The 24,494-nt window shown below is 38.5% G+C and overlaps 1 protein-coding gene across 1 annotated transcript in view; it reads left to right on the top strand.

Annotated features, from left to right (window-relative positions):
- Positions 1 to 24,494, top strand: part of LOC116862678 (lysocardiolipin acyltransferase 1) — a 114,432-nt gene that overhangs the window by 14,375 nt on the left and 75,563 nt on the right. The window lies entirely within an intron of this gene.

Here is a 24,494-nt window from a genome sequence, read left to right as displayed (position 1 = left end):
AAACTTGGATGCATTACACTTCCTGCTTTCAAAGTATATTACAAGTCTGTAGTTACCAGACTTGGCATAAAAACAGACACAGATAAGTGGAACAGAATGGAGAACCTAGAACTAAATCTACGCAAATATGGTCAATTAATTTATGACAGAGGAGCCCAGAATATAATACAAAATACACATTACTGAAGAATAAATGGTGTTGGGAAAACTGGACAGCCATATGCAAAAGAGTGAAGCTGGATCACTATCTTACAGCATTCACAAAGATAACTCAAAGTGGATTAAAGACGAATATAGGACCTGATACCATAAAACTTCTAGAAGAAAACATAGGTGGTAAGTTCCTGAACATTGGTCATGGTGATGATTTTATGGATTTGCCAACAAAAGCAAAAAGAGGGATGACATTAAACTGAAAATCTTCTATACAGATGATGGAAGCCATCAAAAAATGAAAAGCTAGTCTACCAAATGAGAGAAAATATTTGTAAATCATATATCTGACAGTGGGTTAGTATATAAAATATGTGAAGAACTCCTATAACTCAATAGCAAAATAAAAACAAACAAAAAACACACCAAAACCCCCTAGCAAATCTAATTTTTAAAAATGGACGGAGGATCTGAGTATATTTTTTGAAAGAAGACATACAGATGGCTGACTGGTACGTGAAAAGGTGGTCAACATCACTAATCATCAGGGAAATGTAAATCAAAACCATAATGACACATCAATATAATTACACACCTGTTAGAATAAATACTGTCAAAAAGATGAAAAATAGTGTTGGTGAGACTGTGGAAGAAAGGGAAATTAAAATTTGTTCAGCCACTATGCAAAGCCATATGGAGAGTCCTCAAAAAATTAAAAACAGTATTCTGAGGGAAAGGAAAACACTAACTTGAAAAAATATTTGCCACCCCTATGTTCATTGCAGTATCATTTACAATAGCCAAGATATGGAAACAACCTACCATCCCCATCAGTGGATGAATGGATAAAGATGTGAGATAGGAGATCGCTGGGAAAATGGGGGAGTAGAAGAACCCTAAGCTTACTTTGTTCCATTAATACAACTGGATAACACTCACATCAGGGTAAATAACCCAGAAAATTACCCAAAGACTGACAGAATATACTCCATAACTAAATGTAGAGAAGAGGTTACATTGAAGAGGGTAGGAAGGGCAGAGACACAGTGGGGAGGGAAACCACAGAACTGTCTGAGAGAGGGAGGGCCCTGTGGGCACGGAGAAGGGAGAGAAACAGACTGTCACACCAGGAAGCCCTCACAGGGAAGATGAATTCCCATAACACTTGGCTTTGAAAACCAGAGGGGCCTAATTTTGTGAGTTCTTAAAACCAGCATGGCTTAAAGCCTGGAATTTTAAAAATCAGTGGGTCAGCTCTTGGAAAACTTGGAGGGCAGAAGGTGAGAGAAAACAGAGCCCATGCCCTTAAAGAGACTGCATAACAAACAGCCTGGGGAGAGACAGCATAGAAGCCACAGTTTGAAAAATGCCTTGGGTGTATGGAATAGAGAAGTATTCAGGACAGAGATCACTGGGAGACTCCTCCAGAAACAAAGTAGTGGACAGGAGTTATTTCACTGTGTCCCCGTATAAACACATGACCACCTGCAGTGCAGAAATTGACTATCCACCTTGCTTAGCTCCACCTACTGCTTAGCAGATCCCCCCAATCCAGCCAGATTTGTCTCAGACCCAGGTCTGCTGCTGGTTCCTTCCCTGAAAACACAGCACAAACCTTGCCAATACCTCATCTCCTGGTCCCAGAGTTTGTAGGGCCTTGGTACCCACAGCAGAAGTAGGTTCCCTCTCATGGAGGACCGTTGTATAAACCTTGTTAAAACCGCATGCCCCACCCCCAGCATATTACAGATCTGCCCCATCCACTATACTCTTGGCTGGAGCCCATTCATACCAGGGCCACAGGCCTGGCAGTGTGCAAGCAGCCACAACAGGGGCCACTACCGGTCCAAAGTGACTCTTGCCCTCCCTGACACCACTTAGATTGCGGCCCCAGCAGTGAGCTGGGGGCCGACAGCTGGTCTGATTGCTGGTTCTACCCACTGACGAAAGCTTCTCGGGACAATATAGGGTTAGCACCTTGTAGTTTGGTGCCACTGCATCTCTGATAAACACCTAGTCTGACTCAACTCAAGCCCAAGGAGGCCTCGCACTGGCCCACCAACACCATAGGGACCAAACAAGCAGAGAGCCATTGCAGATGACTGAACCGAAGGAAAAAGCAGCTCATCCAAAACACACATACTGCATATAGGAGCCACCCCGAGCCACCAGTTTCCAGTGAACAGGGACACTGTACTGTAGGACACTATAGGACCTCTTCTTCATAAGGCCACTACTTTCAAGAGCACGAGACATAACTGACTTTTCTAACACATAGAAACAGACACAGAGAGGTAACAAAATGAGGAGATAGAGGAATATGTCCCAAATGAAAGGGCAGGATAGAACCACAGCAAGAGACCTAAGTGGAATGGAGATAAGTAATATACCTGACAGAATTTAAAGTAATAGTCGTAAAGATATTTATTGGACTTGAGAGAAGAGTAGAGGACATCTGTGAGACCTGTAGCAAAGATTAAAAAAAAAAAAGTTAACAGAGGTGAAGAACACAGTAAATGAAATTAAAAATACATTAGATGGAATAAATAGCGTGTTGGAGGAAACAGATGAATCTGTGACTTGGAGGGCAGTAATGGAAAGTAATTAAGATGGACAGGTGAACGAAAAACATTTATGCAAATAGAGGATAGACCTAGGGAACTCATTGACTCCATCAAGCGTAGTAACATTTGCATGATAGGGATCCCAGAAGGAGAAGAGAAAAGAGGGCAGAAGATTTATTTGAAGAAATAACAGCTGAAAACTTACTGAATCTGGGGTAGGAAACAGAAATTCAGATGCAGGAGGTACAGAGATCCCCCAGCAGAGTCAACCAAAGGAAGTCCACACCAAGACACACAGAAATTAAAATGGCAAAAAGCTGTGATAAAGAAAGAATTTTAAAAGCAGCAAGAAAAAAGAAAACAGTTATATGCAAGGGAAACTTCAAGGCTATCAGTGGATTTTTCAGCAAAAACTTTGCAGGTTAGAAGAAAGTGGCATAATATATTTATGGTGCTGAAAGGAAAAAAATATGCAACTGAGAATACTCTGTCCAGCCAGACTATCATTCAGAATACAAGGAGAGAGAGAGAGTTTTCCATACAAACAAAAACTAAATGAATTCATCACCACTAAACCAGCCATACCAGAATTGTTATACAGGACTCTCAGAGTAGAAAATAAAGACCATAAATAAGAGTAATAAAAGTAGAAAGCACAAAGGCAGTAAAAACAAGTATACCTGAAGAAATCAGTCAAGTGACTCACAAAATAAAAAAGGTAAAGTATGACACTATATACCTAAAATGTAGGGTGGAGAGGGGTAAAGAATAGGTTCAGATTTAAGGGTCTATTAACATAAACTGCTATATGCAGAAGATGTTATCTACAAATTGTGGTAATCACAAATCAAAAACCAGTAATAGATATACAAAAAATAAAGAGAAAGGAATCCACGTGTATCACCAAAGAAAGCCAACTTATGAGAGAAAAGAGGAAGGGAAGAAAGGACCAGAGAAGAACTATAAAGAAATAACCATAAAACAAATAACAGAATGATATAATACATATTGTTTTGAATGTAAATGGACTTAATGCTCCAGTCAAAAGACACAGGGTGATGGATTGGTTAAAAAAACAATACCCATCTATATGCTGCCTGCAAGAAACTCATTTCAGACCTAAAGACACATACAGATTGAAAGTGAGGGGATCGATCGAGAAACATTTGTCATGCCAGTGGATATGAAAAGAAAGTTGGGGTGGCAATACTTATATCATACAAAAGAGACTTTAAAACAAAGAGTGTAACAATAGACAAAGGACAAAGACACTATAAAATCATCAAGAGGACAATCCAGGAAGATACAACAGTTGTAAATTTTTGTGTATCCAACATGGGAACACCCAAATACATGAAACAGTACAGAAAGGAGCCTAATTGATAGTAATACAATGATAGTAGGGGACTTTAAAACCCCACTTACATCAATGGACAGATCATCCAAACAGAGTATCAAGAAGGAAATAGTGGCTTTGAATGATACCTTGGACCAGGTAATTTAACATACGTATTCAGAACATTCCATTCCTAAAACAGTGGACTTCACATCCTTTTTTTTTTTTTTTTTTTTTTTTTAAGATTTTATTTATTTGACAGAGAGAGAGTGACAGAGCAAGTGAGAAAACAGGTGGAACAGCAGAGGGAGAGAGAGATGCAGGCTCTCTGCTGAACAGGGAGCCCAAATGCAGGGCTTGATCCCAGGACCCTGGGATGACTTGAGCTGAAGGCAGATACTTAACTGACTGAGCTCCCCAGATACCCCTGCACATTCTTTTCAAGTGCACATGGAACATTCTCCAGAACAGATCACATATTAGACCACAAACCAAATCCCAACAAATTCAAAAAAATTGAAATCATACCATGCATCTTTTCTGGCCACAATACTGTGAAACTAGAAATCAGCCACAAGAAAATATCTGGAAGCTATTGAATAATGAATGGGTCAACCAAGAAATCAAAGAATACATGGAGACAAATGAAAAGGAAAACATAGCAGTCCAAAATCTTTGGGACATAGCAAAAGTGGCTCTAAGAGGGAAATTTATAGCAGTATGGGCCTACCTCATATCAGACATTTTGTCTGATGTAAGTATTGCTACCCCAACTTTCTTTTCATATCCACTGGCATGACAAATGTTTCTCGATCCCCTCAAGAAGCAAGAAAAATCTGGAAAAAAGGAAAAAAACACCTATAAATCCTGACACCTAAAGGAACTAGAAAAAGAACAAAGCCTAAAACCAGTAGAAGCAAAGAAAATAAAAATAAAATTAAAAAATAATAAAAGATTAGAGTAGAAATGAACAATAGAACAAAGCAATGATACCAGGAGTTGGTTCTTTGAAAAGATCAACAAAACTGGTTAATCTTTAGACAGACCATCAAAAAAATAAATAAATAAATAAAAGAGAGGATTCAAATAAAATCAGACATGCAAGTGGAGAAATAACAACCAATATCACAAAAATACAAACGACTGGGGCGCCTGGGTGGCTCAGTGGGTTGAGCCTCTACCTTCGGCTCAGGTCATGATCCCAGGGTCCTGGGATCCAGCCCCACATCGGGCTCTCTGCTCAGTGGGGAGTGTGCTTCCTCCTCTCTCTCTGCCTGCCTCTCTGCCTCCTTGTGATCTCTGTCTGTCAAATAAAAAAATAAAATCTTAAAAAAAAAATACAAAGGACTCTAAGGAAATAGTATGAAAATGTGTAGACTGGGAAAAACTGAGAGCTTTCCCACTAAGGTCAGGAACAAAACAAGTGTGTCCACTCTCACCACTTTTATTTATTCTGTGTATAGGGAGCCCAAAAGATTCCACCAAAAAACTGCTAGAACTGATAAATGAACTCAGTAAAGTCACATGATACAAAATCAGTCTGTTCAACGATTCCATATACTACTATTTAATGCTGAGTAATCCATTTGTGTGTGTGTGTGTGTGTGTGTGTCTGTGTGTGTGTATGTAGTATATCATTAAATATTCAGCCATAAAAAATGAAATCTTGCCATTTGCAACAAATATGGATGGATTCTAGAGAGTATAATGCTAAGTGAAATAAGTCAGTCAGAGAAGGACAGATACCATATGATTTCACTCATATGTTGAATTTATTAAAAAAAAACCCAAATGAACAAAGGAAAAAAAAAAAAAGAGACAAACCAAGGAACAGACTTGTAACTATAGAGAACAGATGGTTACCAGAGGGGGGTTTGTGTGGACAGGTGAAACAGGTGAAGGGGATTAAGAGTACACTTAACCATGATGAGCACTGATTAATATATGGAATTATTGAATCACTATATTGTATACCTGAAATGAAGATAATACTGTGTGTAACAGTGGATTTAAAAGAAAATAAGAATAAAACAAAAACAAATGGTGTGAATTACACACACACACAGAGGAGTATTATTTAGTCATAAATAAAGTAAACCTTGCCTTTGAGACAACATGGCTGGACCTTGAGGGTATTATGCTAAGTGAAATAAATCAGAGGAAGACAAATATCAGATGCTCTCACTTATATGTGGAATCTAAAAACAAAATACAACAACAACAACAACAACAAAAACCCCTAGCCAAAACTGAACCTCAGATACAGAGAAGACATTGGTGGTTGGTGTTAGGATCCGTGATCAAAGGAACGAGACTGACACAAAGCGAAAATCAAACAAAGCTTTATTTTGCGCCAAGCATCAAAAATCAAACTAACTGGTAGGGGCCATCTCTTACGAAGAGACGACGACGATGACCCCGACAAGGTCACTCCCAAGAAGGCCGCTCCGGATGAGGCTGCTCTGGATGAGGCCGCTCTGGACAAGGATGCTCCGCAGACAAGACCACTCCAGACGAGGCCGCTCTGCAGATGAGGCCACTCCCCGGTTGGAGCCACTCCCAAGAAGAGGCCACTCTGGACGAGGCCGCTCCCAGGACGAGACCACTGCTGACGAGGTCACACAGGAGCTGCTCCGGCGAGGCCGCTCCTTGGTCAGGGCTGCTCCCAAGAAGAGGCCACTCTGGACGAGGCCACTCCCCGGATGAGGCCGCTCCCGACGACGAAGAGGCGACGACGACAGCGACGATGACAAGGAGGACAACCCCGATGACACAGACTCTGCTCCCCATGAAGCCACTCTGACAAGGCTGCTCCCCAGAGGAGGCCACCACTCCGGACGTGGCTGCTCGCCAACGAGGCCGCTCCCCAGACGAGGCCACTCCCGATGAGGCTGTTCCAGATAAAGCGGTTCGACGGCGAGGCCGCACGCCAATGAGGCTGCTCCCTGGAATGACCCCGCTCTGGCGAGGCCCCTCACGGTGGGGCTGCGGCTCGGGGCAACAAGGCCGCTCACGGCTCGGGGTGGCGAGGCCCTTCACGGCGGGGCTGCGGTTCGGTGGTGGCGAGGCTGCTGGCGGCTAGGCCGTTGGCCGCGGCTCTGACGGCTCTCATGGTTCTGACGGTTCTGACAGCTCTGAGAGCTCTGATGGCTCTGAGGGCTCTGACGGCTCTCCTACTCCTCTTACTCCCCAGCCTTGCAAACTAACCTTTATAGGGGTGATTGAGCCTGGCCCACACACAGGTGGCCAATGGGATTTAAACTCACCTCAGTAAATATATTCGCACCCCACTGATTCGATGTCTTCACCTGGCCTGACCCGCCCTTGTATCTAGGCTTTGCAAATAAGTTCCTCTGGGAGGGGCAGGGTCAATCTAAGTTCACTGCATAGGGTCAATCTAAGTTTACTGCAACAAAATGGCTCCCTCTGGCCAATTAGGCCCTTAGAGTTGGCAGAGCCTGGGCTTTGGAGATTGAGCAAAATAACGTGAAGGTGGTTAAAAGGCACAAACTTCTAGTCATACAATAAATAAATTATGGGGATGAAATGTACAGCATGGTGACGATAGTTAATAATACAGTATTGAACATGTAAGAGTTGCTGAGACAGTAGATACTTAAAGTTCTCATCAGGAAAACATTTGTATCTATTTGTAATGATATTAACTAGACATATTGTAGTGATCCTTTCCCTGATATGTATCATATGGAATCAGTTTGTTTTATACCTGAAACTAATATTATGTATCCGTTACATTTCACTTGTAAAAAGTAATACTGCTTTATTGGGTAGTTGTGAGGATTAAGTTCCAGTAGAGTGTTATTTGCTGCTGTTTGTTACATCTCTAGTTCCAATGAGAACATCTGCCCTTCCACCTCTTGCCTTATAAAGGTCCATATTAGACCTCTAATTTTTCCAGTATCTCAGAGACCTGAACTTTCAATTTCTCTCACCACCTAATCTTTACTCTTCCTTCTGTACACTGGTATAGTCATTTTTATCATCACAAAACTTTCTTTTCTCTTGTCATGAGTTCCTATTAAAGTATTTCATTCTTAGCTTTTCCATTTGTACATTTTCCCCCCACATGAGTTATAAGCTCCTTATAGAGAGGGTCTTCCACGTTGTTATGTCTTAAAAATTTGTAGACTTGTAGATTTCATGAAAATGTAGATTTCATGTAAATTTCATGAAAATGCAAAATTTAATGAGAACTGATTTTGGATTAGAGAAAAAGATTTTAGAACCTGTAAAGAAATGCAAAGAAAATTAAGTAAGGCAAAAATGTAGGCAGCAAGAAACCAAATCAAAACACAAAACACAAACCAAACCCCCAGCAGAGCAGTTTGCAGATGAGAGTTTGCATTAAAGCTCCATTAAAGCTGGAGTTTGCAGGAAGAAATGAAAGAAAGGGAAAAGAATGGAAACATCTTAGTGGTCATCCATCTCTTGCTTCAGACTATGCTATATGCTAGACTTAGCTTGTTAACAGTTGGACATGACTTTAGGGAGTATTTAATATTGCTCTTTATAATTATTTCTAAAATAAGTGTTTGCTTACCAGATGTTTAGAATGGAGTTTTCTGGTCTATTTAACTCATTTGCAGATGACTAAAGAAAAACTGATATTTTTTATATCTGTAGTGCCAGGTTGGAGAATGAATGAAAGTTTGGAATTTGGAAGTTCTTTTCCTAGAGTATAAAAGTAATAGACTAATGTAACTTGCTAGGAAAGAAATCAGTAACAGTGTTTAAATTCCAGATCAGGTTATAAAAAATTTTGGTAAAGTTAAAGAGTTTAGAGTTTGTGAAGAAATTAAATTTTAATTTAAAAAAATGTCCTATAGTTAGATTTTAGCTGTTTCTAATGGTGGTATACACATAGATTTTTATTTTTAGCCAACTTTGTAACTACTTAGTAACAATTAATGAAATATTAACCAGAAGATGCCATAAAAAGTCCTTTGCCTGGTACAGAATTACCAGGCAAATGGACTTTCTGTTCCATTTGTGCCCACACAACTCATGGCTGCTTGATTTTCCTGGGTTATTAATTATACTTGAGTGGCAGAAGAGTTTGAGGATTTCCCAAAGTATAAAGAGGAATAAATATTAAAGAGACTTTGATTTAAAAAGTGGCCATGTTGTGTATTAAGTTTAAAATCTTCTAACTTGGGGCACCTGGGTGGCTCAGTGGGTTAAAGCCTCTGCCTTGGGCTCAAGTCATGATCCCAGGGTTCTGGGATTGAGCCCCGCATCAGGCTCTCTGCTCAACAGGGAGCCTGCTTCCCCCTCTCTCTCTGCCTGCCTCTCTGCCTGTTTGTGATCTCTGTCTGTCAAATAAATAAATAGTCTTTAAAAAAAAAATAAAATCTTCCTGACATAAGTTTCACAGGAAATTGTCATGTAATTCGGTAATTATAAAATTATAGAATAGAATGGTGAAGACTAGGAAAATCACAAATTGTGACATAAACTTATAGGAAATATGTGAAATTGTGAAATAATGATTGTTCAGAATGAGATCAGGGAGAAGTGGAAGTGACAAGTTGGCCTCTGATGACTGCTTCTCTGCGTTGTTTGTTAAAGGCTGGCAGAGACTCTGAGTGTATGTCCAGAAGCTCCTGTGGTGGTCTGCTTTAGCAGAATAATTGAAATTGGGTAGGAGGGTACTCAGAAGTTTGTTCTCCCAGAGTATTAATCTATTGCCAAAGTATTAAATATTTTTTGCTCAATTTGATTTACAGAAATAACTGCAGTTTAATTTTAGTTATTTTTTTACTGCAGTTTTATTTTAAATGCCTTTGGTGTTATATAAGCATTTCTGTTTTTAAAGATCCTGAATAAGAATAGTCAGTTAAAATCTGTTATACCCCTTGCCAGTGTGCTAGGGCAACAGTAATTATAGCGTGCCTTACTAGCTCAAGGTCACTAAATCCTAAAATTTGTATGGAACCACAAAAAGATTCCAAATAGCCAACAAACAAAAAACAAACAACAACAACAAAAACCCAAAAAGAACAACTTAAGAAAAACAAAGCTGGAGGTATCATAATCCCAGATTTCAAGATATGTTACTCAGCTGTAGTAAAACAGTATGGTACTGACACAAAAACAGTCACATAGATTAATGGGACAGATGAGTGAGCCCGGAAATAAACCCAGGTGTATAGTCAACTAATCTATGACAGAGGAGGCAAGAGTATACAATAGGGAAAAGACAGATAAATGTGCTGGGAAAACAAGATCACCTTCGTAAACCATACACAAAACATAAACTCAAAATAGATAATTGTGAGACCTGAAACCATAAAACTTCTAGAAAAAAAACACAGATAGGACTCTCTTTGACATGGCCTTTGTAATACTTTTCTACATATGTCTCTTCAGGCAAGGTAAACAAAAGCAAAAGAAACTGTTAGGACTATACCAAAATAAAAAGCTCTTGTACGGTGAAGGAAACTATCAACGAAACAAAAAAGCTAACTAAGGAACATCAGAAGATACTTGTAAGTGATTTAACTGATAAGGGGTTCATATCCAAAATATATAAAGAGCTTATGTAACTGAACAAACAAACTAGTTAAAAATTGGGCAGAAGACATGAACAGACATTTTTCCAAAGAAGACATACAGATGGCCAACAGACACATAAAAGATGCTCAAGGTCACTATCACGAGGGAAATACAAATCAAAACCACAGATACCACCTTCTATTAGTCAGGATGGCTACTATCAAAGAGAGAAGAAATGGCAAGTGTTGGCAAGGGCATGGGAAAAAAAAGAACCCTCATACCCTCTTGGTGGGAATGCAAATTGGTATAGCCACTGGGGAAAAAAATATGGGGCTTCCCCCCCAAATTAAAAAAAAGTGTGATCCAGTAATTGCAGTACTGGGTATTAACCCAAAGAAACCAAAACCACTAATGTGAAACAATATATGCAACCCTGTGTTCATGGAAGCATTATTTACATCAGCCAAGATAGGAAGGCAAGCCACTTGCCCATATACAGTGGAATATTACTCACCCAATAAAAATGGAATCTTGCCATTCATGACAACATGGATGGATTTAGAGAGTATATTGCTAAGTGAAATAGGTCAGACAGAGAAAGACAAACACCATATGATTGTATTTGTATGTGAGATCTAAAAAACAAATGGACCAAGCACAAACAGACCCATAAATAGGACTGGTGGTTGCCAGAGATGAGAAGGGTGGAAGTTGGGTAAAACAGGTAAAAGGAGTCGGGGGTATAGGTTTCTAGTTATGGAATGAATAAGTCATAGGGATGAAGAATACAGCATATAGGTCAAATAGTCAGTTGCATTGTAACAGCACTGTGTGGTGACAGACGGTAGCTATAGTTGTGTGAGCACAGCATAACATAGAGAATTGTCAAATCACTGTGAAACTCCTGTAACAATGTATGTCAGCTGTACTTAACAAAATTATTAATGTTGCTTCATGACTCAGAAGGGGAATAAATTTCTAATTGGAGAAGTCTCTCACAAGACTTGATATCCCTAACACTCCAGTCCCACTAGGTTCTTTGGTAAACCAAGTCGTCAGTTTTATTACCTATATCTGGTAAGTGTGCTCATCATTCAAGCTAACAACTTGTTGGCCCTTCCTGGAACATATCTCTTCAATGAGCATATTTGAAGCTCCCTCTGTGATCCTTTCTTCAAAGGGGGATTCTAGTCAAGGATTCCTAACTACTTAATAACTATACTGTAGCTGTTACTCTCACAGCAAACTTTCTTGTGGCTAAGCCACAAGAAATTGATCAGTGTCTGGCTTCCTGTTATATCTAAATGATAAAAGATTTCATAGCAGTAACCTTCTTCCCGGTGTGGTTGCATTTATTACTAAACACCTAAAGCCCAGAGATGATGTTTCACTAATTTTGACAGTGAATCATTAATCTACACATCATGACAGGATAAAAGTACCTGATACTAGCTTTCTCTGCCTCCTAATAACCAGTCTCGAGACCAAAGAGAGAGAGTCTTTCAGGAGGCTCTGGGGAAAATTGCCTCCTTCCACCAAAGGGCAAGATTTGATGAAGGGAGGATGGAACTGCCCCTTTCCTGCTTGGGACGTTACTGTTAGAGCACATCATACTTGGAGCTGCTGCAACTGTCTTGTGTCCAAGAGGATGGCGGAGTAGAATGTGAGAGCCTGGCCTCTGAACCAGCCTTGAGGCCAGCTTTATTTTATGTGAGAAACATAAATCCAGATTGTTTATATGGCTTCCAGATTAGTATTCTGTTATTTATAGCCGAAAACTTGCTTTCTTCATTTCACCAAGCTCTTAAAGAAAAGTATCCAATGATTGATGTACTCATTCGGTAAATTTTATTAAATGCTTATCATGAATCAAGATCTTTATGAAAACCATCAAATGAAACAGAGTATGTTAAATGTATTTTAGTTCTGTGGTTAGATATCACATTCATATCTGTGTATTTTCAGATACAAAGCGAAGATCAGTTTCATCTTAGCAGTTTTGCTATTTGCAAAATAAGTTCTTGTAATTGTTGATTTTATAGTTTCAGTTGCCAAACTTGATCAGCTGAGATGAGTTTTGATGCTTTTTTTGTTGTTGTTGGGGAGGAAGAGAAATCTATTGGGAACAAAGGTTCAATTCAGTTAAATCATGTGCCAGGCAGTATACTAGGATTATACTTCTTTCTAGGATTACATTGAGAACTAAGTAATTTTTTAGGATTGCCTTGAGACCCAAGTAATTTAAATGAAGCTTTTGTTTCGAATTTGTTAGCTGACTTCTTAGCAAAACTCAAGCCCTGTTCTGTCTGGAAGTTTACAGTTTCTTTGGGTGGGAGAAATTACTCTGGGCTTTAAGGTCATTCAGTGAATCACTTATTGAAGTTGTAATCCAAGCGGTTACCTAAATTGGATGTCCCATTGATGTGCACTGTCTCTAACACTCTAGTCAGATTTGCATTGCTTCAGGATGCTTGGCATCCCAGATGTAAGCTATGAAGCATATTTTGATTCTAGACCTTTTAGTACCCCCTGCATCTACTGAAAATGAGGAATTCCTTTGCTTAGGCTTCAAAAATTATCTAAAAAGAATGCCTTTATGACAGTGATTTTTTAGGAGAGAGCAGGAAAAGAATTTGGGGGGAGCTTTAGGGTTTTGTGTCTGTTTTGCATTTAGTGGAGAAGCACAAACAAAATAAATCTTTCAGTGATCAGTTTGAGCCAACTTTGTAAAGGGTACTTTATAATAATGGTAAAAAGATAGGAGAGATGGACCCAGTGTACTTCGTAGTTTGTTTTGTAAACTTAATGTCAGTAGGTAATTTGACTCCAGTGCTTTTGGTTGTCCTTTCACTGTGGCTAAATGAGGTATCCCTCAATTGAAAATGTTTGTCTTTTTTTTTTTTTTTTTTAAACAGACAAAGGCAACATTGCTGTGCTGAGGAAAAAAATGAATTGGCTATTAGATTTATTATATATGTCATCATTAAGGGAGTTAAAAAAAACTTTTTTCTCTTGTTTATTCCTTATCATAAGTCATATAGAAAATATTTTCCTTGTGCTTGAAGTCAGATATTTCTGAGTTGTTATACTATTGTGTAATGAACACCAGGCACGGACATATGATGTAGCCAAGAATTAGAAATGTTCTTCCACAATAAAAATAATGCCAAAACTGTATCTTAGAAATGTTGTTGCTGATAATCTTTAACTATTTATGGTATAGTAAGTGAATCTCAGATAAGAATATTAATGTCTTTGAATTTAGAATGCAAAGTGGTCATTATTGTGTTTGTGTATGTATGTATTTTAAATGAAGCAAAAGTTTGGATCAACAAATAGTTGATTCTTAAATACCTTTTTATATGGAATAATTTTAGATTTATAGAAAATTTGCAAAGATAGTACAAACATTTTTTTATTTTCTTCATCCAGATTCCTTGGGACATGTATCAAAGTAAGAGATTAACATGGGTATAGTACTATTGACCACAGACCTCTCTCAGATTTCAGATGCCCTTTTTCTGTTCTAGGATCCAGTTGAGGATCCTGTAATTTCTTTTAGTCACCATGTTTCCTTACTCTTTCATTCTGTGAAAGTCTCCTTATTTTGATGTTTTTGAAGAGTACTGGTTAGATATTTCATAGAATGTTCTTCAATTTGAGTTTGTATATTTTCTCGTGATTTGATGGGGGTTATGGGTTTTAGGGAAAAGCACCACAGAAACGAAATTCTCTTCTCATCAGGGAGGTCCATGATATCAACATGGCTTATCACTGATAATGCTAACTGTAATCATTTGGTTTAAGGTGTTTCCTGCCACGTTTCTCCACTATAAAGTTGCTGTTTTTTCTTTTTATCTATTTTTTTATTCACTAACAACAGCCCACATACAATGTCTGGGGAGGGGGCACTAAGCTTTACTTCCTAGAGTGAGATGTATGTACATAATTTATTTATAATTCTGTAAAGAAGATTTGTCCCTTCTCATTTATTTACTCAATTATGCCAGTATGAACTTGTTGATACTTTTTTCTTTGGGTTATAATTCAGTATTATTTATTTTTGTTGTTGACATTGTGTGACTTTGGCCGGTAGGGTACCTTGCAGGTTGTCTCTTGTGTCCTTTTGGGCTTCCATCTTTTTTTTTTTTTCCTTTTAACTTTCTAGCGGTACAAGATTCTTGTATTTTCCCTACCGCAGCTCTGGACTCAGTATTTCTCTAAGGAATCCTAGTTCTATTTTTTTCAAGAATGCTGTTAGAAACCAAGATTTCGGCACTGACCGTGCTCTGTAGTAGTTTCCTATTAGTGTTTGTACCATGAATGGAGTGGCTTAAACAGTACACATTTATCTGGGGCGCCTGGGTGGTTCAGTGGGTTAAGCCTCTGCCTTCGGCTCAAGTCATGATCTCAGGGTCCTGGAATCGAGCCCCTCATTGGGCTCTCCGCTCAGTAGGGAGCCTGCTTCCCCCTCTCTCTGCCTGCCTCTCTGCCTACTTGTGATCTCTCTCTCTGTCAAATAAATAAAATCTTAACAAAAAAAGTACACATTTATCATTTGCAGTTCTGGAGGTCACAAGTCTGAGTGGCATCCACTGGATTAAAATCAAGGCACTAGCAGGACTGGTTTCTTTCTGTACATTCTGTATAGATTCTTTCCTTGACTTTTCTGGCTTCAGTTGGATGCTCAGTAAATACAGTAAATACAGTAAATCCTTTCTCCACCTTTAAAGTGAGCAAGGACCAGCTGAGTCCCTCTCTCTTTAACATGAGTCTTTTCCTGCTTCCCTTTTCCTCTTTTAAGGACCCCTATGATTACACTGGGCCCTGTAGACTAATCTAGGATAATCTTCTATCTTAATTTCAGCTGATTCTTTTTTGCCATGTCACATATTCACAGTTTTGGGAATTAGGATGTAGACGTCTTTTGTGGGGCTTGTTATTCTGCCCACCACATGCTAGTTGTTACCGACCCTGTCAGTGTGCAGAGCTAGTAATGTACTTACTGAGGAATTCATTTTCCATAGGGATGGATTTCTTAGATGGCAGTTCATCTAGAAAATTGAATAAATGGCAAATCTTGTACAGTATGAAAGACAGGTTTTAGTCCCACAATAGGGTGAACTAAAAAATTACAACCAAGGAGACTGATCTTGCTAACAAAAGATGTCAGTAACTAGGTATTTCTTCAGTGCCAAGCAACACTTTCTACTCTCCGCAGGTAGGTATGATAATCTCTTTGTGGAGTCTATGAAATTTGCAATGAGGGTTGTTTTTATCTTGGAAGTTAATCAACTTAGAAGAGGGATATAGACAGCATTATATAATATAAAATGTTGAATTCAAAGAAGATAGGGCTTAGGGTTTCCCCAACTTTGTGTAGTGTTTAGCACCCTGACCTGGGTTGAAATTTTAAGGAATAACTACTTGTTCTGGATTTATATGTAAATAATTGTTATGCATAACTACACCCTCAGTAAATACAGTATTTGTTCATGATTGCTGTGATTTAAGTTTATACAAAAATGTGCATCTGTTTATATCACTCATTCTCATTTAATAGAGGCCTATGGATAGCATTTCCTTGATTGCATTCATACCCTCTATTCAGCATTGAAAATGAAGTAAAGAGAACAGTTTTTCTGTTCCACATTGCATTTGGTTTCTGGTGTCACGTGTATAGTGCCATAGTAGATACTATATGAATTAATGACTACATGGACAACAGGGAGACATCAGATCAAGTTATCTTTAAATCCAGTTTTTAGAGCACTAGGTGAGCAGTGCAGATATTTTTACGATTCCCTTAACTATATCCATTTACGCTAAAATGAAAAAAGAAAAAAATGTATAAAGAGTTTTTTTTTTTTTTTTTAAAGATTTTACTTATTTGTTGGGGGGAGGGGGCAGGAGGGGAGGGAGAGAGAAACCCAAGTAGACTCCTTGCTGAACACAGAGCCCACCACAGGGCTTGATCTCACAACCCTGAGAGCAGACCTGAGCCTAAACCAAGAGTCAGACGCTTAACTGACGACACCACCCAGGAGCTCCAAGAGCTTACTTTTTTAAAAAAAAGATTTTATTTATTTATTTGGCAGAGCAAGGGAGCACAAGCAGGGAGAGTGGCAGTGGGTGAAGGAGTAGCATGGGGCTTAATCTCAGGACCCTGGAATCATGACCTGAGCCAAAGGCAGACAGTTATGCACCTGAGCCACCCAGGCACCCCAGAGCTTACTTTTTTTAATTAGAAAGAATGCATAATGTCAAAAATAATCAGGGTTTTTGTTGTTGTTATTTTGTTGTTGTTTTGAGAACTCAAAAACTTGATAAAAGAGAATTTAAGCCAAGGAAAACCAGGTTCTAAAGTTATGCAATAGTTTTCAGCAATAGAGTACACTCAGGGATTACTCCTGTCTGCTTTGAAGAGAAGGCAATGTTGATAACTTCAATGAGGTTTTAGAAAGAAAACAGTGGTAACAGAGTCATGCCAGCATCCACAGAATCTGTCTTTATAAACCTGCCAGACTCCCAGCCCTTGTTTGAGAAATTCAGGTGATAGATGGACTGTCTTCCAGTGGAAAAGTTTGGGGGGAAAAAAAACAAAACACCAAGTAATACAGATGAGTTTCAGAGGACAGGATCAGTTGCCCAGTTATTTTTCCAGCCATAGATGTATGAAATAGATATCACAAAAATATATGTTTGAGGATCTCCACAATGTTAAGAAAACTCTGGGTGTTGCTTTAAACACAAAGTATCCATTGATGGCAATGACATGGACAAAGAAATTCACTCTGAATTTGTTCTAATGATTTTTATGAAAGGGAGAAAAATGTTTAAGCTCAAGGGAGTAGAAAAGATTCAAAAGCATAAGTGATGTATAAATGGATATGAGAAGACAGAGGCACAGAGGGGAAGAATCATCTTCAGAGGAGAGATTCAAGAGCTAGACTAATGCAGCCATTTTACTTCCCTTTCTGTGATTTCTGAAACACACAGACTATTCAGAAAAGTTTCATGGCACAACCCCAGAGGTCTTGCTACTGTAGCTCCCTTCCCCCAGGGAAGCAACAGATGGTCTCACTTGGAATGGACACATACCTTCTACCTCTCAGTATTGCTCAGTCTAGAACATTCTTTATACATAGGAAGACAATTTAGACTTAACATTTGTGGAAAATGTACCATTTTAAGGGGAGTCTAATATTAAAAAATGGGAAGTTTAATCTCTGAGGAATACATAATTCCCCTAGGAGAACTTAAACTATGTTTACCTACTAATTTTAGAGAGATTCAAGTACATATTGCCGAGAGACTGTTTGGTGACTGGTTACTTTGGAGCCAAACTGCTTGTGTCTGAAACTGGGCTTTATCACTTATTTGCTCTTTGAGTTGCAGTGTGCCTCAGTTTCCTCATCCATAAAATAGGACAGTTTACCTAATTCATAAGGTTGTCTCGTGAATTCATTGAATTAATGAAAAATGCCTTGAATAGTATCAGGCACATAGCAACCATTCAATAATTTTTTAAAAAAAATTTTTAAAAAAATTTTAAAAAAAATTCTATTTTTTTTATAAACATATAATGTATTTTCAATAAGCATTTTTATTAAAATTGTTAACCCTTTGGGGTGCCTGGGTGGCTCAGTGGGTTAAAGCCTCTGCCTTCAGCTCAGGTCATGATCTTAGGGTCTTGGGATCGAGCCCCGCATCGGGCTTTCTGCTCAGCGGGGAGCCTGCTTCACCCTCTCGCTCTGCCTGCCTCCCTGCCTACTTGTGATCTCTGTTTGTCAAATAAACAAATAAAATCTTTAAAAAAAATTTGTTAACTCTTCATATTTGTCATAACTTATATTTTTTGTTGTTTGTTCTAACAGTTGGCTGCTATAAAAAGAACCAATTGGGGATGCCTGCATGGGTCAGTCGGTTAAGAGTCTGACTCTTAATTTGGCTCAGGTTATGATCTCAGGGTCCTGAGATGGAGCCCCGCATTGGGCTCTGCATTCAGCAGGGAGTCTGCATGAGATGCTCTCTCTGAAATAAATCTTTAAAAAAAATTGAAATCCTAAAAATTAAGGAAACACTTGCTGAAATAAACTGTTAGTAGACCAGACTGAGAATCAAATTAGTGAGGCGAATGATCAAACCAGTGGATTTTCCTTGAGCACAGTGTCATTTGAAAGAGATGAAAAGTATGAGAGGACAGGCCAGAAGTTAACAGCTAGCTAGTTAACCTAAGTTCCAGATAGACAGAGAGAATAAAGAGGACAGTAATGTATTTTCTTAACTAATGGAAGAAATATCCCCAGTGTTAAAAGAAAGACTCATATTAGAAGAATGCAACAACTGCTGAGCAGAATTTTTTTTTTTAAAGATTTTATTTATTTATTTGACAGAGATCACAAGTAGGCAGAGAGGCAGGCAGGAGATGGCCGGGGGTGGGGGGGCAGAGCAGGCTCCCTGCTGAGCAGAGAGCCTGATGTGGGGCTCAATCCCAGAACCGTGGGATCATGACCTGAGCTGAAGGCAGAGGCTTAACCCACTGAGCCATCCAAGCACCCCTGCTGAGCAGAATTAATGAAAAAATCCCATGCCTAGACTCACACGGGGAACATTCCATGAAACCAAGAGTAAAGAGAAAATCATGCAAGCTTCCAGAGAGGGGAAAAGATTAGGTTATCTACACAGATCAGATTGATGTCAGATGTCTTAGCAGCCCTATCAGATGATGGAAGACCGTGGAAAAATAGCTTTGAAATTCTCAAGGGAAAATGATTTGGAATTTCAAATTTTGTTTTTAGCCAAACTGGCCTCCAAAAACTTGAGAACAAATAAATACATTTTAGGAATGCAAAGATTCAAACATGTTTTGAAAGGAATTCCTTCAGGAGGACTAACAGAAGACCATAAGATAAAAGAAACAGTGATAAGGAAGCCAGTCAAGTCCAGGCAATTAAAATTATTTCTGTGAAGCATAAGGAATGTGTGAGTAATAATAATAACAACTTTGGGGGAACTATTGGATGATTTATGCAAATTTGGAAAAGCACAAGAGGAAAGCATAGGTTTTTGGGGAGAGGATCATTGTTTAACTCAATGTTGATAGAAGTTTAAATGTTTGTCAAAAATGAAAAGTTGGAAAAAATTTCAAGGATGTCCATTAAAAGAACAAAATGGGGTGTATAATTTCCAAACCACTAGAGTAGGAGTTAGCAAACTGCTCCATAAAGGGCTAGGTACTAAATACTTTAGGCTTTGTGGGCAATACCATCTCTCTGCCACACCTGTGCCGCTCTGTGGCTGCGGCTCAGAAGCAGCCATAGACAGTCTCTGTAACATGTAGGTGTGGCTGAGCTCTAATCAAACTTTGTTTATAAACATAAAATTTGAATTTCATATAATTTTCTTAGATTACAAAGTACTCTTCTTGACTTGTGGTCTATTCAGAGACAGTGGGCTCGGTTTGGTCCATAGTTTGTTGACCCCTGCATTAGAGAACAAAGAAAGGGGGTGGAGAAAACTTAATAATTTCAGCTAAAGACAGAAAAGGGGAAAAAGATGGGCAGAAATCATGAAGTCTAACAAACATGAAACATTAATGATGTTAGTAAAAGAAACAGCAGTTCCCCTAATAATGTGAATGGAATAAACTTTTCCATTAAAGACAGATTCTCAGATTGGGTGCTTTCTAAATGATAATAGGTCATGGTATAACAGAACAGGGCTACCTGAAGTATCATTCCCATAACAGTGCCAGTTAGCAAACTGTGACCCAACCATCTTGAGAGAAGGGAGCAGGAAAGAAGAGTACTTGGAAACTTTTATAGTGTTGTGATATTGTTAACAACTTCCAAGTGTGTGATCATTGTTCTAGTAATTCATTTTATTGCATTTTACAAAACTGTTAGTCAGTAATGGTTTAGAGATTAAAACTGCTTTGAGAAGCAATAGTAGAGAATATGATGTCAAATGAAGTAGATCCATATGTGTATATGATAAATGAAAACAAATCACAGAACAGTATATAAGATACGATTTTAAGTGTTTTTTTTTAAGCACCAATTGTATATGTAATGAATTTTTAAAAATGCAGAACAATTCATATCAAACTGCTAACTGTGGTTCAACTAAAGAGAAATGATGATTGGGCTTGAAGGACATGGAGTATTTTCTTGTTTGAATCTACATACTTTTGTATTGTTCGACTTTTTTTTTACTTTTTTTTAAAGCAGTATGTTTTCATTTATTGTGGAATGGTTCTTAAACATTTGATTATTTAAACGAACGATCTCATGGTCCTTTCAATACTTGGCAATTGAATATCCATATGGAAAACAAGGATCTTAGCCTCTGCCTCACACGATATACAAAAATTATTTTTAGATGGATTATGAAACAAAATGTGAAAGTTAAAGCACTAAAGCTTCTAGAAGAATACATGGAATAACGTCTTCAGAAATTGGAGTAGGCAAAAATTTCTTTAAAAAAAAAAAAAGTTTGTCAGAGAGATCGCGCACAACCAGGGGGGCGCTGCAGGCAGAGGAAGAAGCAGGTTCCCCACCAAGCAGGGAGCCTGATGCAGACATATTCCAGGACTCCAGGATCATGACCTGAGCAAAGGTAGATGTTTACCCATCTTGAACCACCCAGAGGTTCCCTAGGCAAAAATTTCTTAAACAAGACACAAAAAGCATGAGTCACAAGGACACAACTTGTAAATTGGGCTTCATTAGTATTAGATGTTAGGTTCATAACAAGACACTACTAAGCCTCAGACTGAGAGACGATCTTTGGCATATTAGGTCTTTGAAACCTAGAATTATATATATATTTTCTGTGTCTGTGTGTGCAGAAAGTTTGGAGAGGCACTTCACAAAAAAAAAATCAGTGGCTGTTTTGCATATGAAAAGGCTCTCAGTCAACATCATTAATCATAAGAGAAATGCAAACTCACACTATTATCCGTGGATTAGAATGGCTAAAATTGGGGTGCCCGGGTGCCTCATCCAGTTAAGTATCTGCCTTAAGCATAGGTCGTGATCCCAGGGTCCCAGGATTGAGCCCCAAGTCAGGCTCCCTGTCCAGCAAAGAGTCTGCTTCTCCTCCTGGGTCTGCCTGCTGCTCCCCCTGCTTGTGCTCTCTCTGTCAAATGAGTAAGTAAAATCTTAAAAAAAAAAAAAAAAGAATAGCTAAAATTAAAAGATCCCATAAGATCTAGTGTTGGCAAGGCATAGATAGATAGTTAGGAACTCACCTGTTGGTGGTGGGTGTGTCAGTTGGTATAATCACTTTGAGAAAAAAAAAAAAAAAAGGCTGTGTACTAAGTCTGGGCATATATAAATCCTGTGCTGTAGCTGCTTCATTCCTGAGTATTCACTTAAGAAAAGTAGGTGTTTTTGCTCAACAAAAGATACAAGAACAGCCATGCTAACTTTATTCCTAATAACCAAGAAATCTCTCCATCAGCAGTACAAATAAGCTGGGGTATATTCATCTAATTGACTGTTACACAGCAATGCATAGAAAATACTGCTACCTATAATTACACGGATGAATCTCATTGACTGAAATTGAGCAAAAGGAGCCAAAGATGAAAGAATACCTACCATGTGAATTCATTTGTATGCTTTATGATGAAAGAAGTCAAAATAATGGTTTCCTTGGGAAGCGGGGGACAGAGGCGGTAACTCACTGGCAGGGGGGCAAATGGGAATATTCTGGGATGCTGGAAATGTTCAGCACCTTTATCTGGATGGTGGCCACATGTTATTAAGTTCTACACCTACATACTTAATATCCGCACACTTTAGCTTACACCTCAGTAAAAATGGGCGTCTCAGTCGGTTAAGTGTCCAAGTCTTGATTTTGGCTCAGGTCATGATCTCAGGGTTGTGGAATTGAGCTCCACACCAAGCTTCACAGTCAATGGGTAGTCTGCTTGGGATTCTCTCTTCTTCTCTCTCTCAAATAAATAAGTCTTTTAAAAAAATGATTTAAAAAAGAAAACCCCAACTCAGGTTTTACCTTCTGTTATGAAATTGTGTCATTATCCTTTGCCAAATTTTTAACATACTCAGGGGCTTTTTTTCCTAGGTCTTACATTCTTTTCCATTTGTCTGTTTCTGTAGATGCATTGTTCTGGCTTACTCATGGTTGCTTTATAATACATTTAATAGTTAATGGTGTGAGTCTCTCCTACTCATTCTTTTGTTTCAAAATTATCTTGGATATTTTCACTTCTTTATTATTATAGATAATTTTTAGACTCAAATAGCCAAATTCTCATACACCCTCATGCCATTGGAATTTTGATTGTAATTATATGAAACTAATAATTTAAAAATTTGGAGATGATTGGTATTTGGGTCAAAGTTCAGAAACGTTGTGTTTCTCACCATTTCCTCCCAGTTGTCTTCATGTGATGCCTACAGGTTATTTTTATTTTTGTACATTTTTGTTTTACTACTGTGACTGGGAACTTTTTGGTTACATATTTATGTTCCTTGATGTAATAGTATTATTATAACTTCTTAATCTCAATAACGGTAATAGTTATTATTTACTGACACTTTGTGCTAAGCAGTCTTACTTCTTACAACAATCCCTATCGGGTAAATACTACCTCCGCATTGTGCTAATTTTTACATTTGGGGTCAGTGAGGGACAAAGACTGAACAGCTGTTTTGTGGCAGAGCTATGATTCTAACCCAGGCAGTCTCACTCCAGAGCTACGCTGCTTACAAACACTGTGGGCCTAGGTGTCCTCAGGTGAAGCGAGAGAGACGAGTAGGAAGGCCAAGTGTGGGGATCAAGTCTAACACTGATGGATATGACTGACAGTACAGTGGGTGAGTAGTAATTGGTTATATAAGCACAAGACCTATACTAAAGTGGATTGTCGAGTGTACCTTCATTTATATTTGTAGACTACAGGATTCTAGTTTGGACTTATTCAAATCAAATCGTCTTACAATTTTTTAAGTGATTAACGAATGATTTTATGATTATTTTATATATTCCCAGGGTGCCATTGTATTTACCAAATGATGATGGTTACTGTTTTAGTTGTGTTCTTTGTTTGCAAGGAGCTATCACTTACTCCCTCTAGTTGAAACAGTGGAAGTATATTGTAAAGATACGCATGGCCGTAAGGGAGACGGACTCCTATGGGTATCCAAGAGATGGATCCATAGACCGGCCAGCATTTGTGGAGACTAAAAATGTCTTCTGTTCCAGATTAAAATCAGCTATAGGCATCTCAGCAGCAAGATTTTAGATCTTTCCTGCAATGTGCTGTTTTTATCTTCCCTCAACTGCTGCTGGCATATTATCTGCCATCTTGTCCATCTGTTTACTTTCATATTGCCAGTGTATTTTCTCCATGGTCCCAGGTAAAATTTCTGACAGATCATTTGATTGGCCATCATAGTTATTGTGTTTGGGCCAAGTGTCTCATGCTTTATAGACTACAGAACAGACTATAGGTTGGCTGAGTCAACTTTACCAGTAGTTCAAGTCATTTCTGGCCAGGGAGGGATGGCTGGTTAGGTGAAACATGGCTCATCTAAAACGACCTCCTTCAGTGTTCAGTAGCAAGGTTGATTTGCCCTAAATATAAAGGAAACGTGTTCACAGTATATATTCTGGTTAATGTGTTTAGTACCCATTACACCTTTTCCCTTTTAAATAAAATCTAAAGAAGTGGCTAACTTTGAAAATAGCAATTGCATTTATAGGTTGAGTAGTACAGAAGGGGAAATACTTGACATTAGAACAATCTCTTGCTTACTGTTTGGTAAGCCTGATAACATGTTGTATATCTCTTGTAGATATCTTGTTTAAAATGTCTGGTTAGGATCATTAAAACTGGAGGAGTTACTGACAAATATTAGGGAAGTTTTTTTTCCTGGTTATTTTAATAGCTG

The sequence above is a fragment of the Lontra canadensis genome, unplaced genomic scaffold, assembly GCF_010015895.1.
Source record: "Lontra canadensis isolate GAN:19392208 unplaced genomic scaffold, GSC_riverotter_1.0 scaffold298, whole genome shotgun sequence".
Classification (NCBI taxonomy): domain Eukaryota; kingdom Metazoa; phylum Chordata; class Mammalia; order Carnivora; family Mustelidae; genus Lontra; species Lontra canadensis.
The sequence above is the reverse complement of the archived record's forward strand: the minus strand, read 5'-3'. Positions and strand labels throughout refer to the sequence as shown.